At 42.2% G+C, this 19008-nt stretch overlaps 1 long non-coding RNA gene across 5 annotated transcripts in view; it reads right to left on the bottom strand.

Annotated features, from left to right (window-relative positions):
- The window catches only part of LOC123598845, a 42743-nt gene extending 41094 nt beyond the window's left edge, over positions 1–1649 (bottom strand). For all 5 annotated transcript variants that reach the window (XR_006712827.1, XR_006712824.1, XR_006712826.1 and 2 more), the window contains exon 1: positions 353–1649. This is a non-coding gene — a long non-coding RNA (uncharacterized LOC123598845). The remainder of the gene's footprint in view (positions 1–352) is intronic.
- Positions 1650–19008: the final 17359 nt, after the last annotated feature.

The following is a 19008-nucleotide window of genomic DNA, read 5'->3' as shown; positions in this document are numbered from 1 at the left end:
GAGCTGAAGTCCGACGCTTAACCGACTGAGCCACCCAGGCGCCCCAAACAGACTCTTAACTAGGAAACAAACTGAGGGTTTCCACAGTTGGGGGGGGGGGGGGAAATGGGTGAAACAGGTGATGGGGATTAAGACATGCACCTGGGGTAAGTACCAGGTGATGTGTGAAAGTGTTGCTCTATATTGTACACCTGAAACTAATATTACACTCCCTAACCGGAATTTAAATTAAAAAATAACATAAAGTGAATGACACCTACCTACCAGGTTTTCTGTAGTTTTCCATCACTTCACTAGGTTTGGGAAAAAAACATGAAATTTTTTAAAAGCATGTATGATTTTGTGCCCTTACCTCGGTCTCTGGTTCCAGCAGGACTCAGAAAGTGGCTACCAGCTCATTCTTCTAGAAGGTCCTGAGACAAACGGGCATTTCATGTCTTCACGTCCTAACCGAATGCAGCTCCGTTCTTCTGAATTTCTGTCAGGATTTCTCCCCGGAAACAAGCCTGAATCTGGAACAAACCATCCACGGCATCTATGATGTGATGTCACGAGACCCCTCAATCCACGGGTCCTTTAGTAAAATACGTCTTGCTCAAATACTATCTGGGAAAGTGAGGAATGAAACACGGGAACAGCCCAGAAAATGCAAGGGCCTGTGCTGCTGACTGACCAGCGCACCCAGGGAAGCCACCCAGCGCCCCCTCCTCAACACTCAGTGCCACAAGGCAGCTTCTCTCTGGCGACTCAAGAGACAGCAAGTTGCTGCAAGGCTCCCAAGGTCTCCCCTGGGTCGGGTTTCAGAACCTGCTGGAAACGCAGCTCTGGTCTCTGTCCTGAGGCAGCGGCAGAGGCCCTGAGTCCTCTGGGGGCGACAGAAGCCCTTCCTGCTCTAAGGTGCCCTGGGTCAGAAAAGCTGATGGGGCGCCCTCTGCTGGCCATCACCGCACACCCAGAGGAACCGGCCCCTCCTAGTTTGTGGTGCTCGAGCACTCTCTGCTGGCCACCATGGGAATTCCTGCAATGTTGAGGCCCTGGTCGCTCAGCCGAGGGATAGAAGGTGTTCTGGGCAACTAAGCCTGTTCTCCACTTTGGGAAGGGTCTTGGTGACAGGGCCTGGGAAACTAAGAAATCTTTTCCTTCTTTCTAGTGAGTGAAAAATGAAACCACATTTATTTATGTAATGATATCATTTGTAATGCTTTAAGCAATGTTCACAGAAAAAGAGCCTGCCAATTTACACATACTGAACAAGAGGTAATTGTGTTTACCACCAAAATACTTAGGTTAAAGAATTGACACCTTTGAGAGAGAGATACCGGCTTCCAGCTATGGAGTGAATAAGTCCAAGGGATACAAGGTACAGCCAATGGAATAGAGTCAATCCTGTAATAATGTTGCATGCTTTCACATGATAGCTACACTTGTGGTTAGGTACAACATAATTTATAGACATATGGAATAATACGATGTATGCCTAAAACTAATACAACAAATGTGTGAACAATATTTCAATTAAAAATCGACATCCTTTACACTATTTTTAGTTTCTCCTTCTTTGCCATTAAAAAATCATTCCTGGGGTGCCTGGGTGGCTTAGTCGGTTAAGCGTCCAACCTCGACTCAGGTCATGGACTTGCAATCCATGAGTTTGAGCCCCACATCATGCTCTGTGCTGACAGCTCAGAGCCTGGAGCCTGCCTCAGATTCGGTGTCTCCCTCTCTCTCCCCGCTCCCCAGCTCGGGCTCTCTTGAAAAAAGAAAATAAATAAACATTAAAAAATCATTCTGGGACACCTGGGTGGCTCAGTCGGGTGAGCGTCTGACTTCAGCTCGGGTTGTGATCTCACAGTTCGTGAGTTCTGGCCCCGCATTGGGCTCCGTGCTGTTAGCTCAGAGCCTGGAGCCTGCTTTGGATTCTGTGTCACCCTCTCTGCCCCTCCCTCACTCGTGCTCTGTCTCTCTCTGCCTCTCAAAAATAAGTAAAACTAATAAAAAATCATTCCTTATTTAGAATCTATGAAATTCCATTTATACCAGATTCTCTAACATCACCATCTTGATGTTGAGAGCTTGTCTGAAAAGTCACTAATAATGTCTTTGATGGACACATAGATGACAAGGTCAGAATGCAACTTACAGGGAGCTATACATCTGTTATGAATTACTGTAAGTATCCTTGGCTAATATTTTCAATGAAATGGGCTTTAGGGATATAGATGAATCAAACAATGTCCATCAGTCATATAGGTCAATTTCCTATAGGACCATTATGCCTTCAATTACTAATCGCCATCTCTTCAGAATTAAAAAGCTAGGGGAAGAAAATGTCTTTGAATTTGATGTAAGAGAAGACTATGGTGTTTTGAAGGGTTCACCTACCATCTGGCATCCTCAGATTGGCAGTGGACAGGAGGATAGCAACCCACTATCTTGATGCACGTTGCTAGTTCCAGAGGGAGAATATGGACCTTATTGTCAAATACTTTTTATCAATATCAGCAGTCCACCTCTGCCAGGTCCAGCCTGCAGGACTTGGGGGCAACACAATGCCTGATGCCTGGGTTCAGAACATGAGGAAGGCCAGCTGGGGGTGGGGGTGGGACTGCAGCAGGGCCTGGGGCAGTGAGGGAGATGGCTCAGGGTCACCTCCCCACAGGGCAGGCTCTGGAGTTTACCTGCCGAAGAGCAGCACATTCTCCCTCAAGACATTTCTCTCCATGACAGAACATGGGCTGAGCCCCACAATTCCAGGAGAAATGAGGGACACCCATCTTTTCAAATGCAATGGCCTCTGCAGAGCTTGGCCCCTGAGAAGTTGGAGTCTTGGAGTCACGGAACTCTGATGCCCATGATACCAGCCTTTTCTGCCCCAGCACTCAGAGCCACTTTATACATCCCCTCTCCCCTGGCCCATGTCACCCCGTCCACGTACCTGGACCAGGTCCCAAATTTCCTCCTTGTACTTCCTCTTTGTTTCTCTCTAACCCCATCTTTCTCTGTTTCTTCCTTTTACTCCCTAGGACTTTCCCAATTCCCCCATTACTCATCCAGTGTCTCTTTCCCGATCTCTTTCTCCACCTTTCCCCAGGCTTCAGGCTATCTGCTCTGTGCATGCAGCCCTCTCCAGGAGCACAGGGCACTCCTGTCTCTCCCTCTCTCCTGTCATGTTTGGTCCCAGGCCCTGATCACAATAGAGGAGAATCTCCCCCCACCCCCCATACAGCAGCTGCTTATGTTGACATTTGCTATAGCAATGCTGGCAGCATGTGGACAACCAGACATCTACCCTTGGTGGTCCAGCCATGACCCAAAAGCTGCTGGAGGTCTGGCTGCTTCCCTAAGCCGGGAGGAAAAAGGGGCTCACAAGGTTCAAGGTCCCTGGGGGCAAAGTGGATTGGATTGGCTGATGCAGAAGGAGCCATATCTTACACCCAACTCTCCTGGGTTGTGTTGAAGGAACCTATCTCATACCATTGACCTCTGCCCTCCCCATGCCTCAATAAGGCAACAGGGGGAGGTTTATGGGACATCCTGTGACTCACCACAAAAATTGCTGCCATTTGCCCCCTTGGAGGCCACCTGGATTAGTGATACTGGGGGCAGCTGGTAAGGTGCACAAGGGCACAAGAGCTGGATTAATGCAGAGCTTCCTTACTGGTCTCCTGAATCCATTCCTCACCATCAGAATAGACCCTTTCCTGGAAACAGATACCCTCCCTGCTCATCAGCACAAACCCCATAAACTAGCAGGTGCCATATGCTCATGAGTATCTATCTACAAAATTAACTACCACCACCAGAGCTCCCTAAAGTATGTGTCCAACTCCTCAGATGGAACTATAGGTCCCTTCCAGGCAATACAACCCCAAAGAACGGCCTGTCTTCTTCCACCAATACTATACATTCTACCTGTTGGTTAACTGTGTGTAAAAGAACCCCAAAGGGTACACCTGATGGGGAATGAGTGTCGATTTTCATGGAAGCAGACGCTGACACAGAGACACAACTGTGTCAAGTATATTAGGGGACACTAGGAAGGACAAAGTGGAGGGGATAGGGTGGGCAGGAAAAGCATTCAGACCAAGGGGCAGATTAGATACCTTCTCTAAATATATAATAACCACAGCTGGTTTGTAATGGTTCACTGTCCATTTCAAATTTCAGACTGATTTTCCTTTATGTCAAAGTGATTTTGAGTTATTGCAATGGGATCTTCTGTTCTCCTCTATGCATTTTGTCTTCTACGATATATGTGTGGCCTGGAATGAGCACTTAATTTTGTGGCTGCATTTGTGTGTCTACCTGTAATGGAAGATTACCTTCAGATCTTAGAGGTAGATCCCTGGATGTACACATTCTCATACTTATCTTTTCCTTCTTTGTAAAGTAGGACCTGAATTTTCATAGAAAACACACAGGCGTCTTTGTTGGATCTTTTGAAACAGGAATTGCCAATCTCCCAGCCTCAGGCATTATACCCTTAGTTTCATGAAAGTGAATGAACATCTGTTGATGATCTTCTGTGTGCAGATACATTCATTTCCACCCTGAGAAGGGTGAGTGCCCATTCGTCCCATACATTGTACAAATTCCTTACGTGCTTAACCACCTCTTCATCACACTGACCTCAGAGACCAACACTGTCCCTGCTTCTCAGATTACAAAGCTGAGGCTCTGAGATGGCCCCACTGAGAGTGGGTATTAGGGCTGAGACAGCAGGAACACAGACAAAGTCTCAGGAAATTGTGAGGGAAGTTTCGGAGATGGAAACCTTCAGGCAGGGTGGTGACAGCAGCACAGGGGTGCGATGACAGGAGTCCAGCAGGGGCGGTTCCTTGGTCAACCCTGAATTTCCCACTAACAGTCTGACTCAGGCTGAAGGCCAAGGAAGTCGCACAGCTGATCTACAACCTTCCATTGCATTTAGTCTCAGAGAGGCACACAAACTTAGGCAGACAAGCATCCCATAAGAACCAATTTAAACTACAAATCTCCAGGGCATTCTTTCACACAGAACCAAGGGAAACAACAGTCTTTATTTAGATAATGAGCTAGGTGCACTTTGGCCACAATGACATTTCAGAGATGACACCTGCATGAACTGTGCTTGAATCCATGCAGCAGCTCTGTGTGGACCTCACGCTGCACTCACTCTCCCTGCCCAGGTTGCGGGCCCTGCGGGAAACGGCCTCCAGCTCCATCTCACTGAGTCCAACACCCTCCCCTCTGCACCATCTCAGCTCTTCCTTCTCGTCCACAGCCTCCAATTCATTCTCATGAGATTCACATCTCTGTCTCTTGTACTTGAGGACCCATTACTGGAGCTTCCACTATTGTAAATCAGAAGCTCCATGTCATTTAATGCATGTGACTCTCTCCCCGTTAGGACACCTGAAGCCCTTGATGGTAGGGGTGTGCCTCATCTCTCATAGACCCAGGAACATGGACTCTGTATGAGGCACATCGGCAGAACTGATATGCCTGCTTTTCTACGAAAAGACTTTTTCCTTCTCCACAAGAGACACCTGCAGCCAAGCTCAGTAAGGGAAAATGACATAGCCTAACATACATATGTCCCGAGAAACCTGAGGAATCTTAACAGTGTCCTCAGCCAGCAGCACCCTTGCATTGCAAAGCCTGTGAGGCCATCTCTACGTCTTCTCAAAGACTCAACAAGGCAGAAGCTGGATGTGCTGAACACGTCCACTCATACTGTTCAGATTATCTTACAAATAGTCGAGGTGGAGGTGGTGGGTCCTGTCCCTGAGGACATCCAGGAGCTGGAGGCAGCTCATAGAGCCTATGAACAGTGATAAAAGGGGGTCTGTGGGGAAGGGCCTGCAGGGTGGACCTGGTAAAGGAGGAGGTCTTCTTGCATCCACAGGGACCTACACAACAGAAGCGACGGGTATGTTGGTATGACAGACAGAAGCACAATGCCCACAGGAGCTGAAACCCAATGGAAGCAGGTGTCAGCACCTGGCCTCTTGTTCATTCACAGGTTCTAGAACAGAGCATCAGTGCCAGAAAACTCTACCTTCCCACAAGATCCCACCTACAGCCTGAAGGTACCGGATGCTACAAGGAGAAACTACTGTTGCCACACGTCACTGCCCGTGTTTATAAATGCAGAAAGCCAAGGCTTCCTATTCTAGAAGATTGATGGCAGTAATGCCAGTCTAATAAAGGAGAATATTCCGGAGAGGCAGACATCTGTGTCCAGGACCCCTCTGGTGTCCTCTTCCACCGCATCTGCAGGCTTTTTATTTGTACGTTGAGGACAGAACATGAAGGAATGAAAGAAAAGCCCAGCACCACACAGAGATTCAGGGCCACCCCAGGGTCAAAGCTCAGCCGGCCAGCCCGTGCCTGTCCTCACTCTGCTTCCCTCCCTGACAAAGGCATCTTCTCTGCATGGCCACAGAGACCTGTGAGGAGATGGGGATTCCTGGAGTCGTGCAGGGGGCCTGGAAATGTGTTTTCTGAGAGAAACACGTTACCTGTGCACATTCATTGGTCTCAGATATGTTTATCTTAATCCACAGATAATTCAGTTTTAAGTACAATATGAGGTGCAGAGCTATTTTGTCCCATTGTAAAAGGGAGGTAGAAATTCTACATAAAAGAATGAAGAGAAACAGGTCTCAATTTCAGCTGTGAAACTCCCATAAGGTATCATGAGACAAAGTACCAGTTACAACTGCTCCTGGGACACAAGAGAACCTGCTCATATAAACACAACTGAAGGACTCTGTGAGGTACTGGCCCTACAGGTAATCACTGATTCTCTCCCTTCACGACTGCAGTTCCACGTACATTTTTGAGTACACGTGCTGCTTCTGATAATTCAGAGTATTTCCACCTAGATGACAACTGGAGAAATTCTCTATCACACATTTACCAACACAGAAGGATCAGTAATGAATTCTGAAATTTATCTAAGAACACTCAGGACTGCACAAAGCACAGAATATAAAGTTGGAAAGAGTTTTCATCTTTTCCAGTCATGAAGCTCATCGCAGACATTCTGAACAAGTTCATCGCCTACACTGAAATAGGAAAAAATGAAAATAATAACAAAATCCCATGTAAAGAAGGTGCGGAAGGAGTCAGCTGCTCCAGAAGACTTGAGGGTGCAGGGAAGTGTCATCCTCCTCAAGCTATTTCCACAAACACAAAGTGAGAGCCACATGGTCCTCAGCCTCCACGCACTTGTGGCTTCCAGAGGCGCCAGCTAACATGAAGATCTTAAACTGGAGAAGCCTGGAGGCTTGTGAGGAAGTAAATAAAGACAGTAAAGACACCAGAGGACACAGAAAACCAGACAAGGCCAGATAAAAGTTTCCAGAAATCATTGCAACTGAAACGGGCAACAGAATTTACCTTGTCTTACTCTGCATCCTTGGTAGAGACACAACTGATGTTCCCCCATCGGAGCTGCGCCACGTCCTGGGTCTCATAAAGGCTGGAGGTGGATGAAAGTTGATTCTGACTTGCATAGACTGTGCAGAAGAAAAACAAACCCTCCGCACCATGTCTCATTATATTCAACTCTTTCCCACTCTCTGGTCCTTTACCAGGGGCAGCGGGTTTTTCAGGTGCCTTGGGTGACCGTTGAGAACAAGAGGGAGATCTGATCCTGTCCCTTGAGGATGGTTCACAGGGCCCTGGTGTTTTTATAACTGATCAAGCAGCTGTGAGCAGCTCAGGTCTCAAGTAGCTAGAAATAAAGTTAAGGTGTGTCTCATCCTTTGGAGAGCCCAGCACATGGTCTCTGTACAAGCTACATCTTAAGGAGTGCTATGTCTGTCGGCCTGTATAAGGCCTCTTTCCTTCTCTGTAAGAGACACGTGTTGCCCAGCTCACTATGTGGAAATGACAGCCTGTTTCATGCATGTCCTGAGAAACTTGAAGAACTTTGTAACATCCTCAGTCAGGCCGACCTGAAAGCCCTGTGGTGCCATCACTGCATCTTTTCCAAACACACAAGTAAAAAGACAAAACGTGTTTTATAAGTCAACTCATACTGTTCAGATCATCTTTCCAGATGGTGGAGGTGGAGGGTGAGGTCCCAGAGGCCACCAGGTTGAAGAAGGGGGGGGGGGTGGCCCAAAGCCCATGGATGGTGATAAAGGGCAGCCCATGGGGTACGACATGGAGGGCACTTCTGGGAAAGGAGGAAACACTCTGGCAGCCACGTTGACCTATAGGATAGAAATTAAACTTTTGAGCTGTGTTAGGGTAAAAGGTGAAAAATCCAACAACAACACCAACACTAACATAGCTGAACCGCAGTGAAGCAGGAACAGTGCCTGTCTCCTTCCCCTCCACCTGGTTTCAACAGGGCAGCAGCAGTGCCACAAAACTCCACTCTTCCCACCAGGTCCCACCTAGAGCTTCTAGGAGTTTGAGGAGACAATGCAGTGCATTGCTTGCAGCATGCATGGTACTAGCTGTGTCTGCAAATGTAGGGAAGGAAGTGGCTAGTCTTAAAGGATCAGAGGGATAATTCCAGACTACTAAAGAAAGTCTGTTCCACACACACAGAGGCTTCTATTTCCAGGACTACTCTCCACCCAGCCCTTCACCACCTCAACAGCTCCGTCTTGGCATAATAAGAGCTGAAATGATGAGGAAGAATTATGTTTTCATATCATACATTTACATCTTTAATGCATTTCAAGTTCATACTTGTCAGTGGTGTAACATAAGGATGTAAGCTTTATTCTTATGCATGTAAATATCCAATTTTCCCAGCACCAGTTATTCAAGAGACTACTTTTCTCCACTGTGTATTCTGGACACCCTTGTCAAATACTAGTTGACTGTACATGCATGGTTTTAGTTTGGGCTCTCAATTTCTGTTCCATTGTCTTGTGTGTGTGTTTATGCCAGTGACATAACTGATTTCTTTCGTGTCAGAATGCAGCTTGAAATCAAGAAGTGTGATGCCTCCTATCTTGTTCTTTCTTGCTTTGGCTACTTGGGGTGTTTTTGTGGTTCCAAATATATTTTAGGATATGTTTTTCTAATTGCGTAAAAATTGCATTGGAGTATTGATAGAGATTGCATTGAGTCTCTAGATGGCTTTGGGTAGCATGGATATTGTATCTATATTAATTCCTTCAAAAGATGGACATGGATGGCTTTTCACTGACTTGTGTGTTCTTCGTTTCTTTCATCCAAATTGAATTTCTTCCATTTCTCCACACAGGTTTTATAGTTTTCTGTAGAGAGATCTTTCACTTCCTAGGCTAAATTTATTCCTATATATTTTATTGTTTTTGATGCTATTGTAAATGGGATTCTTTTCTTTACTTCTTTTTAGATAATGTGGTTAGTGGATAGGAATGCTATAGAATTTGGTATGGTGACTTTCTATTTTGCAATTTTACTGCATTTCTTGATTAGATATTAACAGGCTCTTTTACATTAAACTTTTTATTTCATTCCTTCACCTTACTTAAAAAAATCATTTTATTTGGGAATAGCTGACACACTATGTTACATTAGTTTCAGAGGAACAACATAGTGATTGGGCAAGTATATACATTCTGCTACACTAACACAGGTGTAGCTATCATGTGTCACCATGCATCTATTCCAGTACCATTCAGTATGTTCCCTATGCTGTATCTTCTATCTGTGATTTACTCATTACATAACCAAAGGCCTGCATCACCCAATCCCCTTCACATATCTAGGGCATCCTTGTCTTGTGCCTGATCTTAAAGGAAAATCTTTCACAATATCACTATTGAGTATGATGTTAGCTGCGGGCTTCACATACATGGCCTTTCTTATGTTGAGATTTGTTCCTTCTACACTGAATTTTTAAAGAGTTTTTTAGCACAAATGGATACCAAATTTTCTCAAATCTTTTTTCTGTGTCTACTGACATGGTCATATGAGTTTTCTTTTTAATTTTTAAAATTTATTTATTTTTACTTTAAATTTTTAACAATTTATTTATTTATGTATTTATTTAGTATGTATTTTTCAAGTTTTTACTTAAATTCCAGTTGGTTAACATACAGTGCAATACTAGTTTGGGGTATAGAATTTAGTCATCCATCTAGCCAACAGGCACATGAAAAGATGCTCAACGTCGCTCCTCATCAGGGAAATACAAATCAAAACCACACTCAGGTATCACCTCACGCCAGTCAGAGTGGCCAAAATGAACAAATCAGGAGACTATAGATGCTGGAGAGGATGTGGAGAAACGGGAACCCTCTTCCACTGTTGGTGGGAATGCAAATTGGTGCAGCCACTCTGGAAAGCAGTGTGGAGGTTCCTCAGAAAATAAAAAATAGACCTACCCTATGACCCAGCAATAGCACTGCTAGGAATTTACCCAAGGGATACAGGAGTACTGATGCATAGGGGCACTTGTACCCCAATGTTTATAGCAGCACTCTCAACAATAGCCAAATTATGGAAAGAGCCCAAATGTCCATCAACTGATGAATGGATAAAGAAATTGTGGTTTATATACACAATGGAGTACTACGTGGCAATGAGAAAGAATGAAATATGGCCCTTTGTAGCAACATGGATGGAACTGGAGAGTGTTATGCTAAGTGAAATAAGCCATACAGAGAAAGACAGATACCATATGTTTTCACTCTTATGTGGATCCTGAGAAACTTAACAGAAACCCATGGGGGAGGGGAAAGAAAAAATAAGAGGTTAGAGTGGGAGAGAGCCAAAGCATAAGAGACTCTTAAAAACTGAGAACAAACTGAGGGTTGATGGGGGGTGGGAGGGAGGGGAGGATGGGTGATGGGTATTGAGGAGGGAACCTTTTGGGATGAGCACTGGGTGTTGTATGGAAACCAATTTGACAATAAACTTTATATATTGAAAAAAAAAAGAATTTAGTCATCCATCACTTACATACAACACCCCGTGTTCCTCAATACTCGTGTCCTCCTTAGCCCATCACCCATTTAACCCATCCCCCTGCCCACCTCCCTTCTAGTAACCCTCAGTTTGCTATTTATAGTTAAGAGTCTGGTTTCTGCTTGATTTGTCTTTCATTCAAGTATGTGAGGGGTCACATTTATTGATTTGCATTGCTGAACATCCTTCCTTTACAGGGAAAAAAAAGACCCTTCGTCACGGTCAATGATCCTTTTAATGTGCTGCTGAATTTGGTTTGCCTGTGTATTATTGGAAATTTTTCATCTATATTCATCACGGGGATACTGGCCTATAGTCTTCTGTTCAGGTAGTATCCTTTTCTGGCTTTGTAACAGGGTAATTCCAATCTCATTAAATGAGTTTGGTGGTGTTCATTCCTCTTTAATCAGTGAAAGGGCTGCTGTTAGGTTTCTTCTACAAACTTCTGCTCAAATTCACCAGTGAATCCACCTGGTCCTGGGCTTGTCTTCACTGGAAGATTTTCAATTACTGATTCAAATTACTTGCATTGGTTATCTTCTGGTATTGATACAGTCTTCCTTTAATTGGTCTGTAAAAACCTTCTATTCCTTCCTGATACAGTCTTGGTAGGTTGTGTGTTTCTCAGAACCTATCCATTTCTTCTAGGTAGTCAGTTTGTTGGCATCTAATTTGGCCATAGTTGCCTCTTTGTCTCCTTTATGTTTCTGTGCTATCAGATGTAGTGTCTTCTCTCTTACTTATAATTCTTTTGATTTGGGTCCTCTCTCTGTCTTAGCATAGTCTATGTACAGGCTTGTCAATTTTAACTTTTCAGAAAACCAACTGTTGGTCTTCTTCATATTTTCTACTGATTTCATGGTCTCAGTTTCATTTGTTTCCACTCTCATATGTATTACTTTCTCCTTTCTGAGAATATTGGACTTAGATTGTTGTTTTCTTCTAGTTCTTTGAAGTTAGTTAGGTTGTTCATTTGAGTCCCAAATCTATCCTCCATGCATGCAAATCCAGTGACTCATCAGAGAACCTTCAACAGGTCTTTCCTGTCCTATCTCTGATTCTCAGAACTCTGAGAAAAAGAACCAGAAAATTTACTTGAAGACACAACAGATGGAAAACTTCCCTATGCGGGGAAGGAAACAGATCCAGAAGCAGGAGGCACAAAGAACCCCCAATATATTCAACAGAAGCAGATCCACACCAAGTCATATAATAATTAAAACCCAAAATGTCATTATAAAGAAAAATTTTAACAGCAGGAAAACAAAAGATGACAGTTACCTACAAGGGAAACCCTATAAGATTATCACTGGATTTTTTTCAGAAGAAACTTTGAAACCGTAAGTGAGCAGCACGGTATGTTAAAGGTGCTGAATGGAAAACATCTGCAGCCAAAAAGAGTCTATCCAGCACACTATCATTCAGATGGAAGGAGAGATCAAGAGGTTCCCAAATAAAAACTAAGCGAGTTCACAACCAACAAACCACCCTGGCAAGAAATGTTAAAGGGGAATCTTTGAGTGGAAAAGAAACACCTAAAGTGACAGTATTAAAGTGCAAAACGCTAAAGCAATAAAAACGAGTATTTCTTTCTTTCTTTTTTTTTTAATTTTTTTTCAACGTTTATTTATTTTTGGGACAGAGAGAGACAGAGCATGAACGGGGGAGGAGCAGAGAGAGAGGGAGACACAGAATCGGAAACAGGCTCCAGGCTCTGAGCCATCAGCCCAGAGCCTGACGCGGGGCTCAAACTCACGGACCGCGAGATCGTGACCTGGCTGAAGTCGGACGCTTAACCGACTGCGCCACCCAGGCGCCCCAAAACGAGTATTTCTGTAAAACATCAGTCAAGGTATTCACGATATAAAAGGTTTTGAAATATGACACTACATATCTACAACACGGGGAGGAGAGGAGTAAAGAACTGGTTCAAACTTAAACAACTATCAACTGAATATAGACCTCTATATGCAGAAGTGGTTAGGTACAAACCTAATAGTAACCACAAACCAAACACCAGTAATACATATGGAGAGAATAAAGACAAGCAATTTCAAATGTGCTACTAAAGAAACTCAGCCAACCGTAAAAAAGAGAGAGAAGAAAGGATCAGAAAGATTCAGAAACAACCAAAATCAAGTAATAAAATGACAACAAGTACATGTCTATCAATTACTTTGAATGGAAACAGAATAAATGCTCAAATCAAAGGCACTGGGTGACAGATAGGGGCACCTGGATGGCTCAATTGCTTGAGATTTCGCCTCTTGATTTGGGTTCAGGCTCTGATCCCAGGATCATGGGACTGAGCCCCATGTTGGGTTCTGCACTGAGCATGGAACTTGCTTAAGATTCATTCTCATTCTCATTCTCTCTCTCTCTCTCTCTCCCCACTCCCCCCACCCCACCCTCCCACGCCTGTGCTCTCTCTCTCTTAATAATAAAAGGCACTGGATGATAGAATGGATAAAAATATAGGACCTATCTATCTTCTACCTACAAGAGACTAATTATAGAACTAAAGTATCAAAAGAAAACTGCAGTAGCAATACCTATATCAGACAAAATAGATTTAAAAATAAAACTGTAACAAGAGACAAAGGACACTTAATAATAAAAAGTACAATCCAACAAAAAGAACAATTGTAAACATATATGCACTCAACCTGAGAGCATCCAAATACACAAAACAGTCAAAAACAAAAGTAAAGGAATTGATAGTCATACAATCCTAGTAGGGCACTTTTACACCCCAATGGCATCAATGGAGAGATCATTCAATCATAAAATCAACAAGGAAGTGGTGATGTTGAATGATAGAGTAGACCAGATGGACTTAACCGATATATTTAGGACATTCCATCCTAAAACAGCACAATACACTTTCTTTTCAGGTGCACATGGAACATTCTCCACACTAGATAAAATATTAGGTCATAAAACAAGCCAAAACAAAATCAAACAGATTGAAGTCATACCATGTGTCTTTTCAGACCACAGTGCTATGAAAGTAGAAGTCTACAACAAGAAAAAAATCTGGAAAAAGCACAAAAACATGGAAGTTAAATAACATGCTCCTAAACAATCAATGGGTCAGCCAAGAAATCAAAGAAGAAATCCAAAAGGACATGGAAACAAATGAAGATGAAAACACAACAATCCAAACTTTTGTAAAGCAGGAAAAGTGGTTCTAACAGGGAAGTTTATAGCAATATAGGTCTGTCGCAGGGGGAAAACAACAACAACAAAAACCTGAAGTAAATTCCAAAACCTTATGACAATAAAAGCTAGACAAAGGACAACAACAAAACCCCCAAATAGCAGAATGAAGAAAATAATTAAAAGCAGAGGAGAAATAAATGATACAGAAATTAAAACTACAGTAGAACAAGGTAAATGAAATTAGGAGGTGCTTCCATGAAAAGATCAATAAAATTGATAACCCCTAGCCGCACTAATCAGAAAACAGAAACAACATGTATAAATAACAATGACGGAGAAGAACAACCAACACCAGAGAAATACAAAGAATTGTAAGAGAATATTATGAAAAACTATATGCCAACAAGCTGGACAAACTGGAATATACGGATCAATTCCTAGAAACATGGAACCTACCAAAACTGAAGCAGGATGAAATAGAAAATTTGAACAGATTGTTTACTAGCCAGAAGACAGACTCAGTAATCAAAAATCACCTAACAGACAACAGTCCAGGACCAGGGGACTTCACAAGCACATTCTACCAAACATCTGAAGAAAAGTTGATGCCTGTACTTGTCAAACTGTACCAGAAAACAGAACAGGAAACAAAATACCCAAATTACTTATATGAGACCAGCATTACCCTGATACTAAAACCAAATAAAGACACCATGGAAAAACAAAACTACAGGTCCATATCGTTCATGCACACAGATGCAGAAGTCCTCAACCAAGATTTAGCAAACAGAATCCAACAACACATTCAAAAAATAGTCCACCAGTATAAAGTGGGATATCTCCCAGAATGCAAGGGTAGTTCCATATTCAAAAATCAATCAACCTGTAATATCACAGTAATAATTGAAAGGATAAAATAGATATCATTTCTACAGACACAGAAAAAATTATTTGACAAAGTAAAACTCTCATCCATGATAAAGACCCTCTAAAAACAGGTTTAGAGGGAACATACCTCAGCTTAATATAGTCTATCTATGTAAGCCCACAGCAGACATCGTACTCAGTGGAGAAAACAGAAAGCTTTCCTCCAAGGTCAGTAAAATGTAAAGATCTCCACTCTTACCACTTATATTCAACATAATACTGTCAGTCCTAGTCACAGCACTTAGCCAACAAAAAGAAATGAAAGGCATTTCACATAGTGAAAGTACAATTTCACTATGTGCACATGATGTGATACTCTATATAGAAAATCCAATAGACTCCACCAAAAATCTACCAGAACTGAAACTTGAATTTAGTAATGTCACAGGATGGAAAATCAATGTGCAGAAATCAGTAGCATTTCTATTATAATAAAGCAGTAAAAGGGAAATTAAGGAAACAATCCCAATTACATTTACACACACACACAAAATAATAAGAAACCTAGGAATAAACCTAAGCAAATAAGTGCAAGACCTTTACTCTGACCACTGTGAAACACTGATGAAAGAAACTGAAGACAACACAAATAAATGGAAAGGCATTCCATGCTCATGCACAGAAAGAACCAGGGGTGCCTGGGTGTCTCAGTCGATTAAGCTTCCGACTTCAGCTCAGTTCATGATCTCATGTTTGTGGGTTTGAGGTCTGCGTCGGGCTCTGTATGGATAGCTCAGAACCTGGAATCTGCTTGGGATTCTGTGTCTCCCTCTCTCTCTGCCCCTCCCCCACTCATGCTCTGTCTCAGTCTCTCGAAAATAAATAAGACATTAAAAAAAATTTTTTTAGGGGCACCTGGGTGGCTCAGTCGGTTAAGCGTCTGACTTTGGATCAGGTCATGATCTTGCAGTCCGTGAGTTCGAGCCCCGCATCAGGCTCTGTGCTGACAGCTCAGACCCTGGAGCCTGTTTCAGATTCTGTGTGTGTGTGTGTCTCTCTCTCTCTGACCCTCCCCTGTTCATGCTCTGTCTCTCTGAGTCTCAAAAATAAAAATAAATGTTAAAAAAAATTTTTTTAAAAGAAAAGCACCTGGCTGGCTCAGTTGGTTAAGTGTCCAACTTCAGTTTGGGTCATGATCTCACAGTTCGTGCATTTGAGCCCCACGTTGGGCCATATGCTGAATGACAGCCCAGAGTGTGGAGGCTGGAGGATTCTATGCTTCCATCTCTTCCTGCCCCTCCCCCACTCACGCTCTATTTCTCTCTCTCTCTCAAAAATAAACAAACATAAAAAAATTTTTCAGTAAATAAATAAAAAAGAACCAATATTTTTGAAATGTCTACACTACCCAAAGCAATCCACAGATTTAATGTAATCTCTATCAAAGTACCAACAGCATTTTTTCACACAACTAAAACAAAAATCCTAAATAAATATGGAACCAGCAAAGGTCCCAAATTACCAAAGAAGCTTTGGAAAACAAAAAGCAAAGCTGGAGGGATCACAATTCACGACTTCAAGTTCTAGTCCAAGGCAGTAGGCAGTAAAACAGTATGGTCCTGGCACAAAAATAAATACATACATTGAGGGGACAGAATATTCAGAAATAAACCTACAATTTTATGTTCAATTAATCCTCAACAAAGCAGGAAGGAATATCCAATGGGAAAAATCAGACTCTTCAACAAATGGTGCTGGAAAAACTAGTCAGCTGTAAGCAAAAGAATAAAATTGGACCACTTTCTTATACTATACACAAAAATAAATTCAAAATGGATTAAGGACCTAATGTGAGACATGAATCCATAAACATCCCAGAACAGAGAACAGGCAGTAATGTCTCTAGTAATTACCATAGCAACATTTTTCTAGATATGTCCCCTGAGGCAAGGGAAATAAAAGCAAAAATAAACTATTGGGACTTCATCAAAATAAAAAGCTTCTGCATAGTAAAAGAAACAATCAGCAAAGCTAAAAGGCAACCTACAGAATGGGAGAAGATATTTGCAAATGACATATCCAAAACAGGGTTAGTATCCCAAATATATAAAGAATTTGTGCAAATAAACCCACACAAAAATATCCAATTAAAAAATGAGAAGAAATGAACAGATCTCTCTCCAAAGAAGATACAGAGATGGCCAACACACACATGAAAAGATGCTCAACATCTCCCCTCAGCAGGGAAATGCAAATCAAAAGTACAAGGAAACATCAATTCATACCTGTCAGAATGGCTACAATGAACAACAGAAGAAACAAGGGTAGAATGGGTTGCGCAGGAAAAGGAGCTCTTGTGCACTGTTGGTGGGAATGCCAACTGCTGCCACACTGTGGAAACAGTATGGAGGTTCCTCAACAAGGTTAAAAATGGAACTACCCGATGATCCAGCAATAGCACTACTGAGTATTTACCCTCAAAATACAAAAACACTCTTTCAAAGGGATACATGCACCCCATGTTTAGGCAGCAATATTTACAAGACAAATTATGGAAGAGGACAAGTGTCCCTAGATAGATGAATACATACAGACCTGGAAAATACACACACACACACACGTATACATGTATGTATACGTGTGCAGACATACATACATGTATATATATATATACATACATATATATATACACACACACAATGGCATCATATCAGCCATTAAAAAGAATGAAATATTCCCATTTGCAATAACATGGATGGAGCTATAGAGTATACTTCTACGTGAAATAAGTCAGTCAGAGAAAGACAAATACCCTATGACTTCACTCACATGTGGCATTTAAGAAACAAACGACCAAAGGAAAAAGAGAGAGAGAAGAGAGATGAGCCATGAAACAGACTCTTAACTATTGAGAACTGACAGTTACCAGAGGGGGTGGGGTGGGATGGGGGATGGGTGGAATCACTGATGGGGATTAAGGAGTAGACTTATTGTGATGTGCATTGGTGATGTAGAAAATTGTTGAAACTAACAGAACACTTCATGTTAACTATTCAGCAAATAAAATATACTAAAATAAATAATAGCTTTGAATATAAATGGACTAGATGCTCCAATCATAACACACAGGGTACCTTAATGGATAAAAAAGCAAGATCCACCTATGTGCTACCTACAAGAGTCTCATTCCAGAACTAGAGACACATGTAGATAAAAAGTGAAATGATGGAAACACATTTATCAGGCAAATGGAAGTGAAAAGAAACGTGGGGTAGCAATACTCCAATCAGGCAAAATAGACTTTCAAACAAAGACTACATCAGGAGACCAAGAATGCTACATAGTGATAATGGGAACAATCTACAAGAAGACATACCAATTGTGAATATTCATGCAACCAACATGGGAGCACTGAAATATATAATCAGCTAACAACAGACCTAAAAGAAGAAATTCAGAGCAATACAAATTAGTATAGGATTTTAACACCACCTTACAACAATGGACAGATCATCCAATCAGAAAATCAAAAAGAAAACAGTGGCTTTGAATGACACACTGGACCAGATGGATCTAGTAAATATATTGCAAACATTCCATCCCCAAACAGCAGAATACACATTCTTGTCAAATGCACATGGAACATTCTCCAGAGGAGATCACATGTTAGGCTACAAAACAAGTCTCAACAAATTCAAAAAGATGAATGCATTTCATGCATCTTTTCTGACCACAATGGTAGGAAACCGGAAATCAATCACAGGAAAAGAATCAGGAAATGCGGGACAAATAACATGCTCCTAAGCAATGAATGGGTCAACCAAGAAATCAAAGAGGAAATCCAAAAATATAGAGAGACAAATGAAAAAGGAAACACCAGGGTCCAAAATCCTTGGGATGCTATGAATGATCTAAGAGGGATGATTACAACAAACCACGCCTCCCTCAAGAAGAAAAATCTCAAACAAACCACCTAAACTTACACACATAAAGCAGTTAGAAAAAAGAATAAACAAACCCCAAAGATAACAGAAGGCTTCAACGAAACCAGAAGCTCATAGTTTCAAAGAA

The sequence above is a fragment of the Leopardus geoffroyi genome, chromosome C1, assembly GCF_018350155.1.
Source record: "Leopardus geoffroyi isolate Oge1 chromosome C1, O.geoffroyi_Oge1_pat1.0, whole genome shotgun sequence".
NCBI classification, from domain to species: Eukaryota; Metazoa; Chordata; class Mammalia; order Carnivora; family Felidae; genus Leopardus; species Leopardus geoffroyi.
The sequence above is the reverse complement of the archived record's forward strand: the minus strand, read 5'-3'. Positions and strand labels throughout refer to the sequence as shown.